The sequence below is a fragment of the Camelus dromedarius genome, chromosome 2 (genome assembly GCF_036321535.1).
Source record: "Camelus dromedarius isolate mCamDro1 chromosome 2, mCamDro1.pat, whole genome shotgun sequence".
In the NCBI taxonomy this organism is placed as follows: domain Eukaryota; kingdom Metazoa; phylum Chordata; class Mammalia; order Artiodactyla; family Camelidae; genus Camelus; species Camelus dromedarius.
In genome coordinates this window covers 99,573,649-99,587,982 of record NC_087437.1, presented here as the reverse complement: position 1 = coordinate 99,587,982, position 14,334 = coordinate 99,573,649, and the positions used below count along the sequence as shown (strand labels likewise).

Here is a 14,334-nt window from a genome sequence, read left to right as displayed (position 1 = left end):
GAATTGGGAGGATAAAAATTATAGGAGGAAGGGGATTGAAAAGTATACCACCTGGACACAATTACAGGGTGTATGAGGAAGAAAGAAGAAATTTAATGGGGAGAAAGCAGATTGGGACTAGGCTGTAAAAAGGATAGCAATCTGGACCACCACTTTGGAAGTTATTTTGTGAGTAACTTGGAATCCCTGGTATTCTTTGCACAATGTGGGCAGGACTGAGCTATATGAATAGCATTGGGGTAGTAGTGGATTAAAAGTAATAAGCGGCAAGACCGGAAGCCAGAAGATTCTTATGAAAATCGTGTTCAACATTTAAAAACTTTATCTGCTAACTAGCATAAATGAAAGAAATCTAGTTTAAATGATAAATCACAACTTTTTATGCAAACCATTTTATCATAGGACTTTCCAATACTGATGAGAGAAGTATGTTTGGAAGTTTCAGAAATCTTTCACAGTAATATAAATTGGTACTCTCTCTGGAAAGCAGTTTTGCAAAATGAATCAAAAGCTCTAAAATTTCAGGATTATAATAATTTAATTTCTAGAAATATATCCAGAAGAAAAATTAAAAGACAGATAAATGTGTCTATAAATGATAAATACATACATGAAATAAAATATTGAACTATGGTAACATTTTTACATACAAAGAAATTTGATTTTCATGAGAAAACACTTATTGAATTAACACTAGAACAGTGATAAAACCAGGCAGAACGTGTTTAGTTGTCAGCCAAAAAAATACTGCATGAATACCAAATATATATGAAGGAACTAGTTTAAAAACATAAATAAGAGGTTTTTTTTTTTTCCTGGATGATGGAATTATTCATTCATACAATAAAAAAACGATTGAGGATCTAGAACATATCTGTCATCATTTAGTATGGTTCTGGGAATATAAAAATAATTCAGTTAATAAAGTATTAAGGAGAGTTTGATAACAGGTAAGTGCAAGGCATTGCTCTGGTTACATTTTTTCATAGGTTGGGGGTTCCAGAGGAGAGTGTGGGCATGCCTAAGGGGGTCCCTGATCAGACAATACTGAGGCAAGGGTTGGGGCATGCAGAGTGGGGCGAGCATGGAGAAGGTCGAAAGAAGACCAAAGAATGAGGGCTATGTTGCAGAAGGTGGTGAGGCCGATTTTTGCAAGATATGGAGTGAAGAAAAATGTCGGGGGGAAAAATAAAGGATATATTTTCATTAAAACAATGGAAATCTCAAATGGGTAAGGAGCAGCTAGTCACAGATTTCTGTAAGAATGAGTTAGATCAAGTTGAATGGAATGAAAGTATCAAAGAAGAAAGATGTGTATGTAAGTTGATAAATGAGAAAATAAACCTCTCAAAAATGCCTTTCTTTTTTTTTTAAGTCAAGATCTGATTAAATGGGTTATTAAGAGGAAAGTCTAATTGTTACAAGGAGGAGATTTCTTTTTCTTAATGTAGCTTATTGTCAAAAGTGTTATTAAAAATTTTTTTACCTCTGTGAATACATAAATTCCTTACTTAAAACCTAAGGTAACAAAAACTTTTATATTCTAATGGGTTATTGATGCTAAAAATACAAACTTTTTTTGGTCATGAAATTCTAAGCTGGAAAAATATGTTAGTAGTTAAACTTAAGAAGTGATTTATTTGTAGATACTAAATTAAAGATGTATTCCATAAAATTGAATACAAGCCTCTTGTTAAAAATAGATTGGAGCAATATTAAAATAAGCAAACACTTATTTTAATTGTACATTACATCAAAAAACTCATGAAAATACCAGTCTTGGGTGATATAATTTTTCGACAGTCCTTCAAACAACTACATTGTCCCATGTTCCCCTAACCTCTGCCCTGTCCTCCTGTAACCCTCAAAGTTATGCTCTTACAAACAATGTATGATAGTTTAGAAGGTAGGAAGAGAGGTTTTTTGGTTTTGTTTTTTTAACCTCCTCTTTAGAAAGTTAAAAAAAAAGTTCTTCTTTGGACACCTTCCAAATTTTTGTGCTATTTATTGACCATACACAGGTCAGAGTTACATGTGGCTCTGTCGGGTCACAAAAATATTCCACCAAAGACAGAAGAGAGATGGGACAGGAAGGGGGACAAGAGGTGAGACACTGGGTTAACAAAGGATCCACCCATCCAATGGGTTCATGAATAATGACTGATCTTCAAATTACCTCAAATGATAATATATTATTTTTGCTTGTTAAGCAAATTTCTTAAAAAATCAGTTTTTTAGTATGAATAAAAATGACTGCTATAAATGATAGAGGCTTTATCTGTTTATGACTTGGACATGCATGGCTCTCTATATATACATTTTAAAATGATGATAATGATAATATGAAAATGATATAAATTTTCTGACAATAAAAATTTTAAAAAGCTATTATCAAATTAAATAATTAGGTTTTATATCTGGTTTTGATAAAAGTTAACTGATTTGCTTGAATAATATCTTAATAATGATAATGAAATATAGTAAAATCTGAGTAATAATGAATCCTAAAAATGTTAAGACTATGGAATTGATTCATCTTTATGATATTTAACCTCATGTTCTTTTACTAATATTGATCCCACAGAGATCTCACTAATGTATATAGGAATAATTAGAAGTTACATATTAGCTTGACTAAAATATTACCTTAAAATACATTTTATAAGATTTAATAGCTGTCTAAAGCCTATTTAATTCACAAAGAAAAAAAAAGCCTTCTCAGACTATCTTTCTTTCTGTGGCCATTTAACCTTTCTGTAACATTGTTTTACAGGGTAGAAAATGAAATCATTCTTTTAGATTATGCTAATTCATATGAAGGTGACATTAAACAAATAGGAGTTAAGCAATATGTTATTAAGGTCAAATATTTAATTTATTTTTACTCCCATTTATTTTTATGTCATTGGCATTCTTTCTAATGAGCTAATGGAGGAAAATATTGCCATAGCTAAGTGAATTAGATCATCGAAAACTTCACACTTTGAGAAGGTTGTTCTTCTTTAAGTGAGTTGGGTGCTATAAAATTAAAAAAAAAAAAGATCTTGTAGGAAAAAGTGGGATCCTGAGTGCTGAGTAATCTTTGATTATGTTTTTGTGCTCATACTTGAACAGGATGGGTCTGACCACTTGTGAGTTAAAACATAAAGTGGACTGTTTGAAAATAAGATTTGCAGAAATGCAACACATTTCAAGACCGGGGTGCACTTCCTTTTATTTTAGAAAGATTTTTCCTAGAATTTGGATTCTTGTTTTTCAAAATACAAGGCATCTTTCAAAAGAAGTCATCCCACATTAATATTCAAAGATTTTAGGATTTTGGATGAGACTTTTGTCACATCAGCCCTGCATCTGTAATTTCACGCACTCTACTGGCTCATCATGGTTTGGAGGTTGGTTCACTTCCTGCCATAGATGTACATCTGGACTACTCCATTTACATCTTTTTTAAAATTGAAGTATAGTCAGTTACAGTGTGATAATTTCTAGTGTACAGCATTATGTTCCATTCATACATATACATACATATATTCCTTTTCATATTCTTTTTCATTATAGGTTACTACAAGAAATTGAATATAGTTCCCTGTGCTACACAGAATAAACATGTTGTTTATCTATTTTATATATAGTAGTTAGTATTTGCGAATCTCGAACTCCCAATTTATCTTTTCCCACTCCCTTCCCCGGTTACCATAAGTTTGTTTACTATGTCTGTGAGTCTGTTTCTGTTTTGTAGATATGTTCATTAGTGCCTTCTTTATTTTTTTCTTTTTTAGATTACACATATGAGTGGTATCATATGGTATTTTTCTTTCTCTCTCTGGCTTACTTCACTTAGAATGACAATCTCCAGATCCATCCATGTTGCTGCAAATGGCATTATTTTATTCTTTTTTAAGGCTGAGTAGTATTCCACTGTATAAATATACTACAGTTTCTTTATCCAGTCCTCTCTTGATGGTCATTTAGGTTGTTTTCATGTCTTGACTATTGTACATAGTGATGCTATGAATACAGGGGTGCATGTATCTTTTCAAATTACAGTTCCCTTCGGATATATGCCCAGGAGTGGGATTGCTGGATCATATGGTAAGTCCATTTTTAGTTTTTTGAGGAATCTCCAAACTATTTCCCATCTTTTTACTGATTATACACAAATCACTCCTTCTAGTCTATCTTTAGTCTAAGTTTCTGTCTTAAGGGACAGATCTACCTATTCAACAGTCTACTTATGTCACTAACAGACTACCTCAAACACATCAACCTCTCAACATGTTCATAATTGACCTCATTGTCTCCCAAACCTTTTCCTCTTAGCCAGTTATTGGCACTGAAATACATACCCTTTCTTGCAAACTTAGAGAGCCACACAAGATTTCCAGCTCATGTTAACCTCCCACACAAGAATGGTGAAGTTCTTGTCAACTTGATATTGAAAATAGCTCTTGAATAACCTGCACAACCTTCTTCTCACTCTTCTATTCACTGGTCACTCTCCTCTTTATTGACGCTTCTTGCTTGATCAATTTACTTAGCTTTCATAGTTGCAGAAATTTACAGAGATTGTTCTAACAAGTAAATCTGGTCAATTCGTGCCCATTCTTATATTCATTCATTTGTTCTTCACCATCTTCAGAACTTAATTCAAAGTTACCAGCATTGCATTGAAAGCTTTTGTGATTTAGCACATGTCGACTTGCCTGGCCCCTCCCCCATGTATTCTCTGTGTTCCAAACATCACATTGTCATTCCTCAAGTGGGTTTTCCTTGCCATCAATATGTGTGTAAGGTAGCTGGGACTCCCTTATCCATCTTGTCAGTCTGCCTGACTCTTCGAGTCTCTACCTTCATATCCTCTCCTCTGGGAAGCCACACCTGAGGCTTTTGGTCCAGATTAGGGTTAAAGCCTGTCCTCTGTGCTCTTAGAACTATATGCATCCCTCTGAGGACAGACAATCTGACTTATGCCTACAAGTCTGCAAAGCCTAATATCTTGCCTAGTACAGAGGACATGCTCAATACTCATTGATGAAATCTACCAGTGAATAAACACTTGAATAGATGAAAATAAATGATGAGAGGCTACCTGCATGCTTTATGAATTTTGACTGTTAAATATTTCTGAGTTTTAAAACACTAAACTTAGATTTATATATTTTGGAGTCTATATATTTTAGTACATGAAATTGATAACCAGAAACTTTACATTTGTTCTCACCCACTGTGTTCAGGGGAAAAGGAGTGGCATTACATAGATTTTTTCTACCTCTTCCATATAAGATAATCCAGAAAGGAAATTTGAGAGAATCATAATTTATTCATGCACTACCTGATCATTCTGGCTTTTCCATTAACTGGGTTGAAAAAAGTTACTGAGTGAAAGATCAGGGATATAATGACAGCTGTGCTGTCAATGTCTCCAGTTGGTAGAAATCCTTGGGTTTTGGACTGCTATATGGAAAAGCTGAACTTGTGGTTGAGAGACTGAAGTGTAAGCATTCTCTTTCCATTGACTAATCCATTTTGAGTTTCACTGCAGGTGCATGAGTTGCCTGGAGACCTAACCTTTACAACACTGACGCAAACATATGGTGAGTTCAAGAATCTGTTTGGTCTCTGGACATCTTAAATTAGGAGATGCTCAAAGGTGACTACTGATAAGACTGAGTCATTGAGGTTTGTTGTAAAAAACAGTAAGAGGTAACTGAACTGAAGACACGATGACCATGAGGTGACTACTGGTCAACTGCTTTCCCTTTATTCATTATGTTACTCTCTAAATACAGAGGCTAATAAAATGTTAATTCTCTGAACTGTAAAGTATATTTAAAATTTTTTTTCTGGAGCCACCAGTAAAGGAAGCTAATTTTTCTTTCCAATAACAGTAGAACATAGAAATGTACCCACGAGAAAGGTAAAGCAGAGAACTAAGACAATTACAAGGGTCAATTAAGCACAAAGGTTGTTTCTGCCTCAATAATCCAGGTAATTGAAACTGAAACAGGTTCAGGCATGTAATTGGCACAGTTCTCCTCTTGGCTTTGGTAGTGGAGACACATGATGTTTTCACAAGTCTGGAACTAGTTTTAAGCTACAGCATTTTCCCTCTGTGGTATGTTTTAAAATATGGACTGAATTACTAGAATTTCAAATGATATATTTAAGCAGTAAGTTAATCTGACAGCAATAAATTAATGAGAAAGTAAAGTTTTACATGACTCTGTGAAGACAGAATTGACAAATGAAACCCTTGCTATATATGCATACCATATTACATATATATATAAAAATATACATATATTTCTCCAGCTTTGATCTTTTCTCTTCCTCAAAAAGCACCTCAATTTAATGTCTGAAACTGGATTCCTTTTTCTATCTTTCCCTATTTTCCACTTATTTGTCCTCCCATATATATACCTCAGCTTGATCTAGAATATCATCATTCATCTAGGCACCCAAATCATAAAAACAGAAATTGCCCAAGCTTTCATCTTTATCCTTCACACTGTGATTTACCCCACCTCTTCCACTATCCACTGAATCAGTGAGATATTCCACTAATTCTACTTCTCAAGTGACTCCTGAATCTGTGTACCTGCCCCTCCACCATTCTTCACCACTCCTTCATTGCCGTCTGTTAGATCTTCGTCTTTTCCTGTCAAGACTAGTGAAATGGCCTCTTAATTAGTATTACTGTGTCTATCCTGTCTCCCCACACTTAGTCATCTACAATCAAACTACACTACACACATCACAATGTCACATCCCTATACCCACAGAAAAGGCCTGGGGCCTTAGCATTGCAGGGAAATTACCTGGCTTCTACTTAAGCCTCCATCCTCAGCTCATCCCTCTCTGCCACACAGATTTTACTCCAGCTCGGGGGCTGCAGCTTTTCCCTCTGCCCGGCGCACCGTTGCTGTATTATGCTTCCATGCCTCTTCCTAGTTCCTCTTTCTAGCATTGCACTTCCCTCCAGTTGGTCAGCTAATTCTAATTAATCAAACCGTTCATTCATTCAACAGACATTTATTAAGCACTAACAATGTACCAGTTCCTCAACTGAATGCTGACTATCAAATTGTGCTTCTTCCCTATCCTGTTTTTTTCAATTTAGTTTCATTTTCATCAAGAACCTTCATGGGCGTAATCTCCTCAGAGAAGCCAGGGAGGCTGGACTGTCACCTTTCCCCTGAGCCTGTGAACACCCCAACGAGTGTCCCAAACACTACCTGGAAATCATATTTGCTTATCTGTCTTACCCAAAACACTACAGTCATGCTAGGGTAAGTTCTTGTGCCTTATTCTTCTTTTTATTTACCGGGTCTCGTGTCTGGTCTATGACAGTTTCTTAATAAATATGTTTTGAACTGAACTTAATGTTACTGCCCTTGAAGGCTGCCAGGGTAAGTCAAACTTGATGCAGTCATGTGTTTCCTTCCTGTTATGTTCTTTTTCCCCTATCATTATTTCTTATGCTTATTCTATTCTTTCTCTCATCATTTTCCCTCTTTTCTAACTACTTCTTTTTTCTTGCCATTTAAATATTTGGAAAGTTGTGCATAAGCTCTGTCATCTAGAAGTGGTCATAGCAGCGCTGGCCACTTTCTTGATCAGAGGAGCTTATCAGTGTTTTGTCAGCAATGGGAACTCTAGGACTTTGGTGGTCAAGGGAAAGAATGTGTTCAGAATGAAAGGGAACACAAGAATGTTCGACAGGAGGCAATGCTCCTGGAACTAATGTTTCGGGATGCAATGCAATCAGATGTGGGAAGAGCTGGCATTACCCAGGATGTGAATTATGAGGTCTTACTGTCTTTTGAGGTTCCTGTCTTCTGATACCCATCCAACATGCACAAACATGCAAACAAATGCACATTTGCTCATGCATGATACACACACACACTTACTCTTACACTTTGTTATGCCCGAATTGTCCATTTCTCTAGTTTATAAACTAGTAAGAGTTTACCCATGCTTCAGGTGCAAGGTCAAGTGCCAGCATGTTCTAGTTCAAAATTATCCCCCTTTACTCTGATGAGAATGACCACAAACTGTGGTAAGTGGCCCATCTTCAGTCTCTAATCCATTGTGGATCAATAATACAGCAAACAATGTAAACTAATTACTAGATAAATAGGTTAAAAAAGAAAAAGAAAATATTAGATAAAATATATCTAATATTTCACTTCAGAATAATTAGATTCAGCAGAAACAGAATTACTCTGTCAAAATGCTAAGAAGGTTTTCTAAATGCTTATCCTCAACTTCTCAACTTACGTCATCATGAACCAGAAGCAGTGTGTAACCTGGAATAGTCCAGACCATGCTTTGAGGAGCACTGCTCCAAAGAAACTGGTATTAACTTACAAAACAGCCAGTGTATGAATGCCCACGAAATGAGTTAAAGAACAGATCTCAACATCATTACCAGAATACATCAGAGTTTGTGTTCTTTTTTTATTTGTGGACATGTTTTATATTTTTATCTTTATAGTTTTGAAGTTCTTGATACTAGCATTATGCAAGTGATTCAGGGTTTCTCAGTAGAGGTTTTCAATCACTAATTTATTCCTCAACTAGAGTTTACTGAACATCATCTATGTGCCAGACACTGTCCTAGATGTTAGGATCCAAATTTGCATAAAATATGATCCTTGCATCAATCAAACCCAAATTAAAGGCATGCTATGAAACAACTGGAATGTAATCTTCAAAAGTATCAGGGTTATGAAAGTCAAGGAATGTCTGTGGACCATTTCTATACTCATGGAGCCTAATAAAATGAAACTACTAAATGAAGATCATTTGAAAACAAATTCTTACACGCTAAAGGACAGTAGCTGGAATTTATTCAGACAATTGAAAATTCAATGGCATCTGAGGATTAGATGGTAGTAATATATCATTGTTAACTTCCTGATGTATTAGTCAGCTCCAGCTGCTTTAACAAAATATCCTAGCCTGGGCAGCTCAAGCAACAGGAACTTATTTCTCACATTTGGAGGCTGGCAAGTCCAAGATCAAGGAGCTAACCAATTCCATTCCTCAGTGAGAATTTTCTTGCTTGTTTTTGCTCTCACATGGCAGAGAGAGAGAGAGAGAGAGAGAGGGAGAGGGAGTGGGAAAGAGAAAGCAAACTCTCTAGGGTATCTTCTTATAAGCACACTAATCCCATTATGAGAGACCCATGCTCATTACCTCATTTAAATCTACTTAGGTCCCAAAGGCCTCTTCTCCAAGTACCATTACATTGTTAGGGCTTCACTATATGAATGGGGAGGCACAATTCAGTCCTTAGTATTTGATATTATTTTACTGCGGTTATGTGGAAAATGTCTTTGTTTGTAAGGAAACACATGCTAAAAGTACTTGAGGGTAATGAGGCATTAGGTTGGCAATTTCCTTTCAAATAGTTCTGTGGAAAAAGTTCTCTGTGCTGTACTTGCAAATTTTCTGTAAGTTATGATTTTTTTTTAAAAAAGTTTTAAAGATATTATCTCTGACCTTAAGAGTCTCAATTCTACTTGGGAAGAGAGACATGTGAGCAACTGTAATTAGGTACCATTAAATGCAGTGAAATATGTAGTGATATAATAAAGAATTAAAATAGAAGAAGGGAGGGTGAATCTGTCCAGAGGAAGTCAGGAGAGGTCTCAGAGAGTAAAATATTAAAGGTAAAAATGTAAAACAAACCAGGGTCCACTGACCCATGTTTATTCATTAATGATTATGTGACAAGATTTGCATGTTTGATTTTTATTTTCCCCATGGGCTTGACTTCCCTTTGATCCATTATCTTTAGTCATCATTTTCTTTTAAGATTAATAAAAGACCAAAGGTTTGCAGAAAGCTTGAGTAAAACAAAAGATGGTAATAAATTAGTAGTCGGGGGTTAGAAAAAATATATGTTCAAAAAATGATGTCTCTTAACCATAATTCTTTTGCACTTCATAATATATTTTAATTGGTTCAGTCTTGCTTTCCTCTTTCTGGAATCCAGAGATAGACTGAAAAGGCTTATCTGATAAGAAACAAATTTCTTCTGTATAGCCCAGGGAACTATATTCAGTATCTTGTAGTAACATATAATGAAAAAGAATAAGAAAACAAATCTATGTATGTATATGTATTACTTAAACATTATGCTGCACACCAGAAATTGACACATTGCAACTGACTATCCTTCAATTTTAAAAAAAAGGCTTATCTGGTAGGTCTCCATATTTGTTGCTAATGACTTGTGGCTCCTGCCTAAATTATTACACAAAATTTCCAAAGGACATGGGAGAACAAGGGTTACAGTGCTCTTTAATTTCCCTATTTCTTAGTGATCTATGATTCACTCATGGATTGAGCAAGTATGCATGGCATCCATGAAAAGGTAGTAAACTGCCCACCTAAGGCATGTCATGACCCCTTTATATGGTTTTCTTGTTTTTTTCCCCCCAATATTTAAAATTTGAGTGCACATTCAAAAACTGTGAGACTTCACACAAAAATTCCAATATTCAATTCCACCTTCAGAAGTTATGGTCACTGGAACATACGATCAGCTAGAAAATTGACTGAAGTGAGTAGAAGCAGCCCTTGTATGTTGTGCATATGATCATCTATCTGTTCCTCAGTCCACACCACTCCTTATTGTATAATACTGGTCTGTTACACCCACTTTTGTTGAATACATGGATTCTTAAAACACTTGCATTTGCAACCTTGGCCAAATAGATAACAATGACTGGGAGAAGTTTGAGAAAAAAAAAACGCATCAGTTTGCATCTGAAATACTAAATTTCAAGCTCTAGTCAAGCAAAGGTCAGCAACAAGCTCAGAAATCTATTTAGAGAAGTCTGACCAAGATCCTTTCCTCTTTCCTGATTTGCCCAGTAAAATGTATGTGCAATCAGTTGGAGCTAGTGACTTCTGCAAGTAAGATGAAAAGAAAAACCATTATGCACCAGGCATTACATTCAGTTTCAAAAGAGACTTTTACACCCACTAATTTTTCACTTTTCTGTAAAAAAAGAAAAAGAAATCGGTGCATTTGTTCAGATATTTTAAACTTATACTACCATTGAGTTCAGACTAATGTGGAATCAGAGATTCTTTCAGTCATGATTCAAGTTATTAATAAGTCTACTTTTGCTGGTTGAGATAATGTCAAAGATTCATCTAAATGGCATGAGCAGCAACTTGTATTATGTAAAAGTGCTAAAAACAATATTCCCTTTCTTCTAACTGAATTCACATGAAGAATTGCTTCTTTTATGTATTACTTCTATTTTGTCAATAATCATCCATACTTTTAATTCACAGAGCCAACTTTGTTACTGTGTTAACAGCAACAACAGTGTCTTATGTGTGCATAATGCCTTAAGACTGACAGTGTTTTTAGATCCATATGAGGTAATATATAAATATGTTCAGTACCATACAAATATGTTTTTTTATAAATTTATAAATATTTTACTGAAATACTTAACTTGTAGGTATGATTTTAAGCATGGATGCCACTAAGAATCATTAGAATTCAATTTTAAATAATTTTTATTTTATATCAAAAACATATGTTTATATCATTTGTATCTCACTCATCCGAAAAAAATGATTATTACTGTATTTACTCCAGAGAAAACAGACAGGCAAATAGTGGCATCTTATAAAATTTTCATAGGATCAAACATTTCCACTTGATTTCTCCCTGTGTTCACACTTTAATTCACTTTAACTGAATGACCATTTATTCAGCACCTACTAGGTTCAAAGATAAGTAATGCACAGTCATTATCCGCTAAGATTCAACAGCCTAGGTGAAGAAAAAAGACAAATGCAAGATAAATTTTTATATGCAGCAAATGTGATGAGATCTATTTTTTCCCAATGTCATGAAGATGTAACACAATTGGTGAGAATGAGGATGAAGGGGAATGTCTGTTTGAATGCTTATGGAGGAAGGTGCCACTTGGTATGAGCCTTGAAAAAAATGGAATTTTAGTTTTACATTCCCACAACCCAGTTATATGAACATCTATGTTACTAGTTTTTCTTTCCCCTGACCATTTATGTACACTTACCTAAGAATTTTTTTTAATGCCTCGTTACTATAACACTTTTCCTTTGCTCCTTAATTTCCTAATTCAACGTACAAACAAGAATTATTCTTTTGTATGCTTGCCAGAAATGTAATTAAGGAAGACTTGCTTTCATTCTATTTTAAAGTTCTATTAAAAAAAAATTCCAAGAGCTATTAACTAAATCATGGTACACCAAAAAAAGTTGTTCAATATACAGCTATTAAAAAGGGTGAAATAAATAACATATATTGACTTAGAAGGATGTTCATAATTAAAATGTTAAAAAAACACAGAATCATGCATATAGTATGAAAGCACTAGGTGCGCAGATTGATACTGATGTTTATGTATAGAAAGAAAAGAATCTGGAAGAATAAACACCAAAACTTCAGCAGTAGCTAACTTTGAGGGAAATACCACATCCTACTTAGTATACTTCTCAATTTTTTAATTTTAAATAATTCAAACCATAAAAGTATTTATATTAAAAGAAATAAAGTATATACCATCTATTTTCCCCATTCAAAGAATTAGAAAATCATTCTAAGTCAGTAATTTAATTCAACAATTCTTCCATAATTATTCAAGAACAAAAAATTTAACCTCAAAACACATTTTAGAAAATGGTAAAAATCATAATTTATATGAAAATATAAATTCAAATTCTTAAATAAAATTCCAGTAAAGAAAGATAATTTAAAAAATCATTTACAGTAAGGCATAGAATCTAATTTTATTAATATAAAGTCCAATATAGTTTTTTGTCAATAACCAGAAAGGCTCACTATTTTCTGTCAATATACCAAAAACATCGGCGACAATTACCTAAAGATAAAAGACAACAACTGTAACAAACTCCTGACTCTGCTTTATCATTTTTTGATACTTTAGAAACTGGAAATAAAAATTTTTCTTTCAAAGTATAGTAGACCACGTATAAAGATTTAGCAGAAGCATAAAACCTCCTCTGTTCATCAGAAAGTGATACAATGACTCATCACAAAGGCAAGCAGAGGTTAGAACCAGAATGCAGCAGCCAGAAAAATAAAGGATTCCTATCCCTTCTACAACTGCAGTACATCTCCGCTGGCCTCCCCCAGGGCTACACAAGGTATTCTGTCCCGTTCATGAGGCCCACCTGTGCACTTATCCAGATCACCGAAAATAAGTACAGATGAGGAAACAGCATCCTAGAGGCACTGTGATTTGCCAACAACAAATCTCATGAGCAGTGAGCAAACCGTCGTGCACACACAGCAACCATAAGAGGCCATCGGCAGAGGTAAAATAAATGCAGCCGCCCGTGCCTTTTTTTCCGACTCCTGGCCCCCTGTTGACTTTTACGTTACCGTTGTTTGTGTTTGTCTTATGTCCTTAATCAGTGGTGTTCTGTCTCTTTTAGGCATTGAGCAGCTTTCCTGAATTAGAAAAGAGGTGCTGGAACGTGGGAGTGGGAGGTTGACCTACATCTGAACAATCTGCATATGATTCACCACAATTAAACAATTTGGTTTGAAATAGCTGCAATTAAGCTATTATCAGAGAAGTATTTACTAGACTAGAAATTCTAAATTTATCTTCACATACATCCCAGCCAAGAAAAGGGCCACATTTTCTGGCACTTTTATTAAGTAAAGCTAATACTGAAGTAAATTCTTCCAAACTAACATTTATTTTACTAAATCACTGATAGCTAATTATCCGTATGGCTACTTTGGTTGGTTCTTTAAAAATTACAGTTTTAAAATAGAAAGAAAAATATGTAATTATGGTAGGCCAGAGAATCTCGATTTCTAACAATATATTGCATATATTAATATACATAAGTGTATATATTATAAACTTGTCTTCCTAATATATGGAAATTGTATATACTAATGTCAGACTACCCTAAAATTATGAAGAATGTAATACAAAAACGTAAAAGGATGAATAAATTCAGTCCACAGTAAAACATAAACTATAAAAGTTATAATAAACTCTAGTAGTTCATAATCATATGGAAGAAAAATTCAAAACACATCTAACCATGTGTTAGATGATTTCAAGTTTAGCAAGTAAGTAGACATAACCTATTTTTCAGTTTTTTAGAATAAGCAACATCAGTTCTGTCTCTATCTAAAGAGGAGTAAATTACTGAAACAGCTAAAACAAATACAACATGTAACCAAAAAAGTGTTCTTTTTTTCCTACCTTTATAAGTGCTTGAAAGGTTCTCTGATTAATCTTCCAGGATACCCTAGAAAACAAGTGGAAA

General features: G+C 34.4%; 1 protein-coding gene across 6 annotated transcripts in view; it reads right to left on the bottom strand.

Annotated features, from left to right (window-relative positions):
• The window catches only part of LOC105086820 (uncharacterized), a 380,981-nt gene that overhangs the window by 128,219 nt on the left and 238,428 nt on the right, over positions 1-14,334 (bottom strand). For all 6 annotated transcript variants that reach the window (XR_004138834.2, XR_010384851.1, XM_064496518.1 and 3 more), the window contains one exon: positions 14,271-14,316. The gene's annotated coding sequence lies outside the window, so the exon portion shown is untranslated. The remainder of the gene's footprint in view (positions 1-14,270; positions 14,317-14,334) is intronic.